Source organism: Solea solea, chromosome 6 (assembly GCF_958295425.1).
Source record: "Solea solea chromosome 6, fSolSol10.1, whole genome shotgun sequence".
Lineage (NCBI taxonomy): Eukaryota > Metazoa > Chordata > Actinopteri > Pleuronectiformes > Soleidae > Solea > Solea solea.
The window spans coordinates 6,857,621-6,868,799 of NC_081139.1; the positions used below are offsets into that span (position 1 = coordinate 6,857,621).

At 40.0% G+C, this 11,179-nt stretch overlaps 1 protein-coding gene across 1 annotated transcript in view; it reads right to left on the minus strand.

Annotated features, from left to right (window-relative positions):
* The window catches only part of ppp1r16b (protein phosphatase 1, regulatory subunit 16B), an 81,877-nt gene extending 71,619 nt beyond the window's left edge, over nucleotides 1–10,258 (minus strand). The window contains exon 1 of the mRNA XM_058632614.1: nucleotides 10,067–10,258. The gene's annotated coding sequence lies outside the window, so the exon portion shown is untranslated. The remainder of the gene's footprint in view (nucleotides 1–10,066) is intronic.
* Nucleotides 10,259–11,179: the final 921 nt, after the last annotated feature.

Consider the following 11,179-nt stretch of genomic DNA (forward strand, 5'->3'; position numbering starts at 1 on the left):
TTAGTAATCGATTAATTATCGATTAATCAAGTAATTGTTTCAGCTCTAAAACAAACTGATTTATTGGGAAGCAAAGCTCATTTCATTGGGGTAAATTTAAAAAAAGGAGTAATTTATATATTACAATAGAAAAAAAATGAACAGTATGAATGGTAAACACGACATCTTGATGAACACACTGAAATCAAAAAAGCAAACAACAACACACGGTGAGATACGCTGTCAATCTGTTACTGTTCTTCTGTGTGAATAAATATGAAGCAGCCTAATGTGGGAAAAAAAGAAAGCAATGGAAAAAACCTTGGCACACACCACTGCTGTGTTTCTAAGCCTTTATAAACATTCACACTCAGAGGATTATATTATTTAATTAAGACTAATAGATTAATTTGCATATCTCCACGGTCGGTTGAACGGCCCAGGATGGTAATAATGTAAGAGAGGACAGCCATAACTTTACAACAGGTAAATGGAAAACATGCACTCCAACGCCATGTGCAAATGATTACACAAAGATTGACAGCAGGGGGACATAAATGCAGCAGTATATTCCTTTACAGCACAAACCCATCGAGATCTCCTGGTTTATTTTATACAGCTACTACCAAGTATCCTATTTTGACGCCAAAAACAGTTAAGAGCTTGGGAGAGGCGGAAGTCTACAATCACGTCTGTAAACTCAGTGCTTTAAATCAGAAAGAAACCGAGATACAGAGGAAAACTGACTCGTATACGACCAAGATGGCCTCACATAGTATCGTCCATATTACCATGTGTCAACACATAGCATGATGTGAAACAAAACCGGCAAAACAAAACAAAAATGTTGGCAGAGTGTTTGGCATATCTGCTAAAGAAATAATGCTGCGATTGATCAATTATTAAAATAGCTGCCAATTACTTTGTCAGCCATTTCACTGACTGATCTATTTACAGTGCTATTTATTACACAGCACTATAATGCATTTCCTCTCTCATAAAAACTTCATGAAGGCAATTTCTATTTCCCACATCGGACTTGATAACTCAGCAATAACACAATCAGTGTACTGCTTAATTTAGGACCACATTTAAAAAAAAAAACATTCAAGTAAAAAGCTCTGGTGTGTTGTGTCTTACACAAATATTAAATAATCTGTTCAACACACACGACACAAGACGTGACATACATGTTCTAACTATGTTCAGCAGAATAAACAACCTCTAATTGTCTAATCTTCATCTTCATTTATGCGCCACTCGGTCAGGAAGGAACACTTATTATAATCAAACCAATAATTGAACCATTTATTGCCAAAGAAAAAAAGAAAATGCAAATTCAGTTTGACATGATAGACACTGATGGCTCTGCTCTTAAGATGCAGCCACTGAATTACATTTAAAAATGTTGCGTCCGTTAGACTCTGGTCTAGAAAAGTGGAAGCTGGGGTGATGGTGTTAAAGCTTTGCCAGTGACAGCAGAGTGAGGCAGCGTTTGTGTAGCAAGAAATGAGTGACGGAGGAGTGTTATTTAAATGGACTGCGTTGGTGTGAGGGTGACTGTGATTGGAGAGTGATTAATAGATTATGGTCAGCTTGCTGTCAGCTAATTCTAGCTGGGGCGAAAGACTACCATGAACTGACGCAAGGCCGCGTTAGCTCTTTTTATTCTCCCATTTCTTTTCAGCTGCTGACCGTGTTTTCTGCTACATCAGCAAAACACAGTGCAGGTCTGAGGTAGCAGGTTGACAACCAGGTTAACAGCTTTGAAAAAATATCTGTCCATCCAACCATTCCCTAGAAGACACCACACACTAGGGGTGGGAATCTTTAGTTTACCATTCAGGGGCCACGATTGGATTAAGAAACGATTATCGATGGATCTCGCTGCATCTTGAATTGATACATCTTGATGCACGTTCTACTGCATTGTAAAGAAGTAACATCTTAAATCACAATTCACATATTTAAGACAAAATGTAAACAGAATTGTGCTTTTACATGCAATGTTTTTTACCAGCTCAGCATCATTAGCACCCGTGTGGCTCTCATTCATTGCTCTTGTTTGGAGCACATGTGACGTTAGCCTCCAGTCCTCGGTGATAAAGTGTGCAGTTATAGTGATGTACGACGTCCAAGCACCACATGTCATTTCTATCCTGTCAGCTTTCACCCATGAGGCTGTGACTTCTGTTTTGGTTTCTTTGTTGAGTGTCGCGATCAGCCACGTCCGTGAAAAAGTGTTGCTGTATCACGGCTCTGTGCATCTTTGTTATGTGTTTCCTATAATGTGTCTGGGTGCCTTTTCGTACCATCTATTTTATGTTATTTAACATTTAAATCATCAGAATTCAGACATTTGTGAATCAATTCAGAATCGTCCATGTCTGAATCGTGATGCATCTAAGAATCAATATTTTTCCCCACCCCTACACAACACAAGAACAAGAACAAATGTCCTGACTGGTTGGTTTCTGCAGATGTTCCTGTGTGGGAGGGTTTTAAACCTGCCGTGTGTCCTGTCTGCACAACAGCAGCAGCAGCAGCAGCAGCAGCAACAACCCGTGTTTAGGGCCCAGTGTCCTGTCCTGGTCCTGGGTGGGGTTATACGTCCATCTGCTCCACACTGACATGAGCGACTTCTGTTTATTTTAGACCAATCTGTCTGTTTATTTATAAAAAGGGTTTGACCACAGTACGCCCTGACCTCCTGGTTCCAACTACACCCCCTGCTGCAGTCATCCGGTTCAGTCTATTGCCAGACAATTTCAGGAGTAGCCTCTTTTTCTGAGTGGTTTGTTGTACTCTTTTCCCTCTTGGGCTTCTCTCTCTTCTCTCTCTGGGGCTCAGTGTCTCACTGTGGAGTCATTTCACTGTCTAATGATGGTTTGAGTCCACGGCTAAGACTGTGCCAGAGTAAACAAGGCTTAGACTCAGCCAGTCTGCAGGACGTGTCTCTTCTAATCCAACACTGCACAAAGATGTGTCTGAAGGCATGGACAGTTTAGGAACTGTGCATTCTGATTTCCACAAAATAAAAGATCTGTCAGTGTTTGTTGGATACAAAGAAGTAGAGACAGACAAAAAGGATGAGGACACAGTTGATCTCAACAATCTGCTCCACAATCTGTTCTTCCTGCTGGACAGTTCAGTGATACTCCGTGAGTGTAAGCTGCCTCAGCTAATTTGTTTGTATAAAATGAAGGTCGAAAAAAAAACATAAGTTGCATCTATGCAAATACTTTCTGAGGGTCATCTAGTTTCTGCACTTGAAACTTAGTTAAAACACTTTCTTCACAACCCCACTTTCAACTTGCATGACTTTGGATTTGCATTAATGAGCATCAGAAAAGTGCTCAGAAAAACCCATCATACTGACAGGACAGATGCAAACTTGATTAAAAGGAGTAAGTCAGATAGCTGGACTAAAAAGAAAAAATCATTGTATTGGACCTGGTGTAGTTCAACAATCAAGAGTGTTGTCATAACTTTCCTCTTACAAGTACTTTCTGTTTCTTTTGTAAATGAATGCAGTAACTGTCGCTGAAGAGCATCAGTCATTGAGACGCATGTATGTTCATAATCATAATCATTAATCTTGCTTGGTCCAAAAAATGTGAGAAAAGGTTAAAAAAAATGGTGATGTTCTCAAATGTGTCTTCAGTTTTACTGAATTCTTTGTTATATGGAGCAAAGAAAAATAGTTGGCAATGCATTTAGTAATTGACTGACAATCCATTGTTGCAGCTCTAATTGAGATCTTGAAATGTTGACTTCAGAAACGAGCAAAAGCACTTGCAGAAACTGTACACACACATTCATACGTAGGCCTACAGGAACAACACTAACCACAAAAATATTAACACACACACACACACACACAAAAACTTGTTTTTTTCTTAGTGAGGACACATCATCATTGACATAATGCATTCCCTTGCCCCTTACCCTAGTGCCTAACCTTAACCCTTACCCTATTTACCCCTTTAAAGTTGAAGGGCCCAGACAAAATGTCAAAAAGAGTTTTTGGACCTCACAAAGATATGAATAACAAGTAGACACACACACACACACACACACACACCAACAACCACTGCCGTGGTACAACCAGGCACCAGGCTGTGCCATCAATTTCAGACCAATGGGTGCAGAGCTGGCTGGAGACGTAAGACAGAGCAGACCAGACATTAAAGTGCACATCTTAAACAGCACAGGGGGAATTCATAAAAACAGAGAGAGGGACTGTTTCAACACTACTGTCAATGTTGGCCGAATGTCAACAGCTGTGTGCATCTAATCTAAAAGGCATTTTGCTCGTGAGGCGAGAGAGAGGTTCTTTATAGACATCAAGGGCCGTATATACAAAATCTGTTTCCCATAGATCGTCTGAAGAAGACATGGAAAGTAGTGCTGCACAGTATATTGTGCAACGTCAGGATCACCGCTGCTAAACTTTCACACGATGATTCACAAACTCAAATGTTACCTCGACCATTTATTCAGAGCAATATTTCTTTCATTCCAGTTCAGTGTTGTTCTTTTTCTCTCTTCTCTTCCTGCTTCTGCTCAGTCTCATGTGTGAGCAGTGGCAGAGTGTCTCTCTCTCTCTCTCTCTCCCTCACACACACACACACACACACACACACACATAGCGGAGGTGAGATGAGCACCGCTGTTGTGTTTTTTATGCTGCTTTGATGAAGTTTCTGGCTTTACAGCACATATATAGTGAAGGTTTTATGATAAATCTTCAATCTAGTTTGTTTCTGTCCGTTTAAGACGTCTTCATTTCATATTTGTTACTGTAAATCAATACATATCAAAACAAATGTTTTTATTTGTATTTGTTCATTTATCGCACTCGATATCTTCTGCAAAATATTCAACATTATCTCATATGGCATGATTTCCTCATATCGTGCAAGGTCTTCAATGCCTGGTTGAAAAGACACGCCGCGTTCTTCTTGCATTATGGCGACAACTTTAACAGGACACCAGGAAATCCTGGGATTTGTCGTGTTTCTCTGGAATAAAGTGTTTAAGTCAGACTGGACCAGGCTTTCTGTGCTTTCCTCAACAATGTTTACAATGCCCCCTCCCCTCAGTCAAACATCTTCCTGAACCCAGAGTGTGAGCTCACTTCCTGGTCACAATAATTCACCAATTGGTTGCTCTGCTTCACAAGACACAATCTGCAGGAGAGGCTGGGCTTTAACACAGACGCCAGAAATCTAAAGGAGGGGTGAACATCAAAATGTTCCCTTTGTAAATCTAAGAAAAGAACATTTTTGAGATAATGTAGTGAGGTTCTTCAAGAACTGTATGAGGCACAACAAAGTCAATTTAAACGGCTACACTCTCACTATAACACTCCAGCACTTTATAGGCTTTATGGCAGAGTAGACAGATGGATATATGTAAGCTTGGTTGTGGTTTGTTAAACAGCCTTTTTATGGATTGTAAGAGACAAGGTTTTCTGTTCTGATGAGACTAAAATATAACTGTTCACTTCAAGGCATCAAGTCTGAAGGTAACTGGGCACCTGCCCAATACCATCCCAAAAGGGTGGCCCAAGTAGGGACATGAAGACTGGTCGGGGTTCGTGAAGCCAAATTAGCTAAATTGGCCGAAGTACAGAGATATCGTTAATGAAAACCTGGAGTAGATCCCTCAGGACCTCCAACTGGACTGTGACCCTAGTGACACAGCCACAGGCATGCTTGAGGGACAGCTCTATGAATGTCCTTGAGTGGCTCGGACTCAGTCCTGACTTTAACCCAGTCAAACATCCCTGGAGACCTAAAACATGGCTGACCGCAGATGGAATCGCAATCGCTGAAAGCTTCAGGTGCTACAACTAAATACTAAATACAAGTCCTGGATACTTTGATATTCTAATTATGTTTGTTTGTTTTTACACATTTTAAAGAAAGTTAAAGTTCGTTTTTCAATTTGTCATTTGTGTTATCCTATAAACTGAAAATGTATTTAAATAATTAGCATTTTAGCAACACAACATCTGAAAAGGTCTGATAACTGGGACAAATGGGAAAAAAACAGATGAAGGACGAACTCATCTATCACAAATTAACATTTTGGCAGTGCTGTAAAGACGGTTTACCATGGTAAAACATCCAACCAGATCACTGCACAAATTCTCCAATTCATCACAGTGATTTCACAGAAAATGTTTCTGTGGTATAAATAGTGGTATGTTTCTGGTAGCTGAGGGGTAAAGATGCATATAACCCATTGCAACGTTGCTGGTTTAACTTCAGCTTGGAAGCCGTCCCACTGTTTTTTATTATGCAAATTGAATTGAACTACATGTGAAATGATTCCAAAAAAAAGTGGTGATTCAGCCCTGCGAAGGAGGACTGCCTTACAATTAGCCTGATCCCTTTAAAAGAAAATCACATTTGGTGATAAATGGATTTAAGAACAAAGACCATTTGCAAATTAAGATTCTCACCAACAAATACACACACACACACAAGACTGATCGATTTGCATTGTACTAAAGCTCCTCTCTAGAAAACAATGTTTGTGGCTTTTCCCCACTCGGTGAGTGGTCACACGAGGGACTCCCAGCATCCATCAGCAGGGGTTCAAACTTACATCCACTGATCATTTAAGTCTCAGTAGCCTTGATAGTTGCCCCGAGATTTGCCTGTCTCAGTATTTAGACCCCAGATTAGCAGGCAGCACCCAGTCGGGTGGCTGATCTCGTATAATCACTTTTCAACAGTAAACAAGCGCAGTGCGTTCAGGTGAGGCTCATAGACGATGCCTTAAACAGCAGGAGGTCAGGAAACAGATTTCCAACTCATATCATAAAGAAACTGAGGACTGCTGAAGGGAGGCTGTATTTTTCAATCAAAATGTAATAAATTATTAGTCGTGTGTGTCTGTGTTGACTGTTGTCTGCTAGTGTTAGTTAAGGATAAAGATTTCAGAGAGCCTCCCGCACAGTTTTTATTTCACTGCTATAAAGGAAAAAATCAGACCATCAGACTAAGTTTCATCCAGGTCCAGATTTTAATTTGACATAAAAAAATGTACTTGTAACAAATATGATAAAAAGAAATGATGCACTTAAGCTTGAACTCTGCATGAAAAGGACAAAATGATTCCTGTTCAAGGTTTGATTTTGGAGGAAGAACTGATGCTGCTGGGGTTTTTTTTTCAGATTAACTTAACACCATTTCAGAAAACACTCCTGTATCAATGAATCTAATGCATCATCAGCACAAATTCGCTGAAGCTCAAGTCAAAGGTACGGGACCAAAAATACCCGTGAAAAGTTAATTTCACTATTATGCAAGGAAATACGAAAACAGGAAATCCTCAATATAAAGGAGATGATGTGAGATTTTGTTTGTTTTTTCTTTTTAAATTGATTAATGGTCTAAAATATACACCGAATATCAAAATTGTAACATTAGTTTTACTTTGTGTTGGCACAAAATGAACTGAGAAGAAACAGACTATGACATGAAAGCAACAAGTGATGGATGAAAAGGGTTTGGTGAGTCAAAGCCTTATCAATCACCTTTTTAACTGATGGATTTGTATCTCAGAAAGACGACTTGTCAACAAAACAGTCTTTGCTAAGCTGGTTGTTTTGCTTTTGAAAACACCTGGGGCTTTACTGCTACGTACATTGACACCACACACATGTTGCCTCTAAAGCCTTTCTAATGAACATAGATTGTACGAATGATTATATTGTATGTAGAGTGGCAGTGTTTAGGCTGACGGGCCCTGGTGTGTTTTTCAGGTCACTTGTATGATTCAGCCCTAAACATTATCCATGAAACACAATATGCACAGCAGACATGGCGTTAATGCCATCCCACATCACAGTCAAGATGTAAATGCATATGTGTACTATACTGTGTGCATGGCAGATCGTCTCTAACGGCCCATTTCTACAGTATACCAAGAGCTGACAGGAGGAGCAGATGCTGAGAGAAAACAGCAGGAGAAAAGCGCTCAGAAGTCTTTGCACATAAAACAGGCTGACAGACAGGGATACCACCTGCATCTGCCACCAAAAGAGACACGCACATCATTTTGTGCGCTGGTCCGTGAAACATCAAACAGCGGATGAGAAAACCTGCAGAGACGGAGACTTTACATGCTGCAGTTCTGCTGTCATTTCAGATTTGTGTTTGATGTGGCCCAGTGTAATTTAAAGGACTGAGGATACTGTTGATTATTCAATAATCAAATGTATTGCTTCAGGATTTCCAGGTCTTCTCTGTTTATATGCGATTGACAGTTAAATCTCTTTGGCTTTAAAACAGTTTGACTGAAACTAGATCTGTTCAATTGTGAAGGACCATTTTATTATCAATCCAAATAATAACTCAAAATGACAATTAAAAAATCTGGCACAGCCCAGTTTCTGTTTGCAAAGGTAGTTAATCCAATTTTATTGATAATCAAGTTGCAAAATGAATGCAGCGTTAATGTATTTTACAATGATGTGTCATAGATTAATGATAGCATTACTCAGCGCCTGTTTTAAACATCAACTTGAGTCATTTATCAATCAAAAATATCAAAAATCTTGACATTTTCTCATTTTCTATGTTTAGTAAAAAAAAAAAAAAAAATCAATTTGAATTCAGCTGTACATAAAATAAATATTGGCAGCTTAATTCCAGTACTGACTTAAGTAAAAAACTTTACTAAGATAATTCAGACTGTATATTACTCAGATCTCTGCACTAAATGTCAGTTAATTGGTTCATTTTTTTATTGCCATGACGGACTGTCTTCACATTCAGCAAAACTGGAGGGCAATTATTCATCATCTCAACAAAACCTTCAAACGCACTTTGTGTCTTGGTGCAAGGATCAGCTTAAGCGGAAAATTGATATTCAGAGTTAGAGCCCTTTACATATTCTCTCATGCTGCTAGGAAATGCATTTCAGTCCAGTGATGCTCCCTTTTTAAAACCAATGGCTGAATACTGTAGCAAATATCATCCCTTATCAAGCTTTCTCCATGGCCTAAAAAAAGAGAGAGACCTGGTATCATCTCTGTGAATATTTAGGGGACATTAAAGCTCAAAGGATGAAATGGAGACATATACATCTGACCTGGAAGAAAAATAGAGATACTGTAAAGTGACACAGTGGTCACTGCATTGTCTCTCTGACATTTAAAATGTTACTTTTATGTGAGGATGTTGTTCATATCTGTTGTGTGTTTGAATATGTTATATGGGGGGTATAATATAGCACTTTGAGATTTGTTGTTCGAATGTAAAGTGCAATACAAATACAATCTGTTATTATTATTATTATTATTATTATTATCATCATTATCATCATCATCATCATCAATATATGAGTATATTAAACAGTAAATATCAGTCCAGATATGTAAGAATTGGTTTGTACAGGTCTGGATGTGTATAATAGTGAAAAAAAATATTAACTTGTTCAGTTCAGTCCTTATGTCTGCTTCGTAAAAAGGAAAAAGGTTGAATAAAAGCAAAGTTTTGTAGCCCACACATGAAATCAATCATACTCCACATGGTAACAGAAACTGAAGGTTTCCATTCAAAGTTTGGGATTAGACACAGCTCCTCAGTTACAAAAGCCTGAACCTCTACAGTGGTGATTATGAGCTCTTCCTTCTCTTGTGTACAGAGACTTTGAAAGTAAATCCCTGCATCAAAAACACATTTCAAACTGTGTCCAAGTGTCCCAGCAGCAGAAGCAGTGGTGTTATTTTAGTGTGTTGTAGCAAACAGCCATGTGTGTGTGTGTGTTTGTGTGTGGGTGCGTAGCGGTTTAACAGCGGCAACATCCCGGGGAGGATGTTGAAGCAGCTCGGCTAATCTCAGGCTCAATGTGCAGGCGCCAGCGGCGGAAACGACGCCGTTCGCCGGGTGTAACTGCGGGTTGTTGGGGCGGTAAAGCCAAAAAAAAACTACTGGAAGATGAGTGAGAGCTCTGTTTGCCGCTTTTACCTCCACAGAACAGCCCCCCCGTCTTCTCCTTCATTTAGTTACAACCAGCTCACTTCCCCACCTAAAAACTGTCAACATGTCTACATTTTTGCACTCACCTCACTCCGGGTCGAGATGTTCACACCGAGGGGAGAGAAAAGCGAAGGACCGTCCGTGGTATCCCAGAATTTTAAACTTGTCCCGTTAGTGCAGACACTGATAGGCTGGAAACGAAACGCTTCACGTTAAACTGAGTGAGTCCGTTATCGTACGTGTGTGTGTGTGTGTGTATATGCACTCTGCAGAACCTCTATCTCTCTCTCTCCCCCTCTTTCTCACTCCTTGAGGGAGGAGCTGAGCGGGAGGAGGAGTCTGAGGGCGGATGCAGCCGCACTGAAGCAGCAGGAGCGCAAAAAAGTGGGGCCCCGTCGCACTGTAGTTGCCCCTGCACCTCACAAAATGTTTATCTGTGAATAGTATAACTCAAAAAGTAAAGTAAATGTGGGTAATATTTTCTGGGAGTGTCAATGTGAATGTGATACAGATCCATTGGGTGCATGATGCTGATCTGATGCATACACAGTTTAATCGAGCAAAGGCCATTGTCCGACTAAGACAGGGGGGGGTCAGAGGGAGGAAAAAAATCGAGTTATTGGCCGCGCACATCTGCCTCCGCCTCCATAGGTGGCGCTGTATCTCTCTATAAATTAGTGCACAATGAATCAGTTGGAATGGCGAGGTGGAGCGTGCTGTGGTTCCCTATGTTTCGTACCTGCCGTATACATGCAGGAGTAATCAAACTCGTGAATCACATTATCTAGGTATGTTAGTCCAACTGAGACTAGCTCGAACAGTATGTGGTGAAAGATCATTTTTGCTAAAAGAATATGCAGCCCATGGGAAAAACTTTACCTGAGGGGAGTGTAGCTGTGCTAATCTGTTAACATGTGTGAAATGAAAAGCCAGACAGATGCACCACACTATCCTATATGATAAATTAAAATGTTTGCTACGTTATCTCATGGATAGACATTATTCTGGAAACTACACATTGTAAATGGCTTACTCTCCAGCACTAAGAGTTTTTATCTCGCAGGACAGAGGAGCTGCTAGTTTACGGCCGTTTGTTTGGTGAGTTTGTGTCAGTTATGTAAATCTAAACCAAGGGTTTCAAATGCCAAAGTTACAAGCTAACACATTTGATCTTACTGATGTAGGAAACTGCAGTTTAA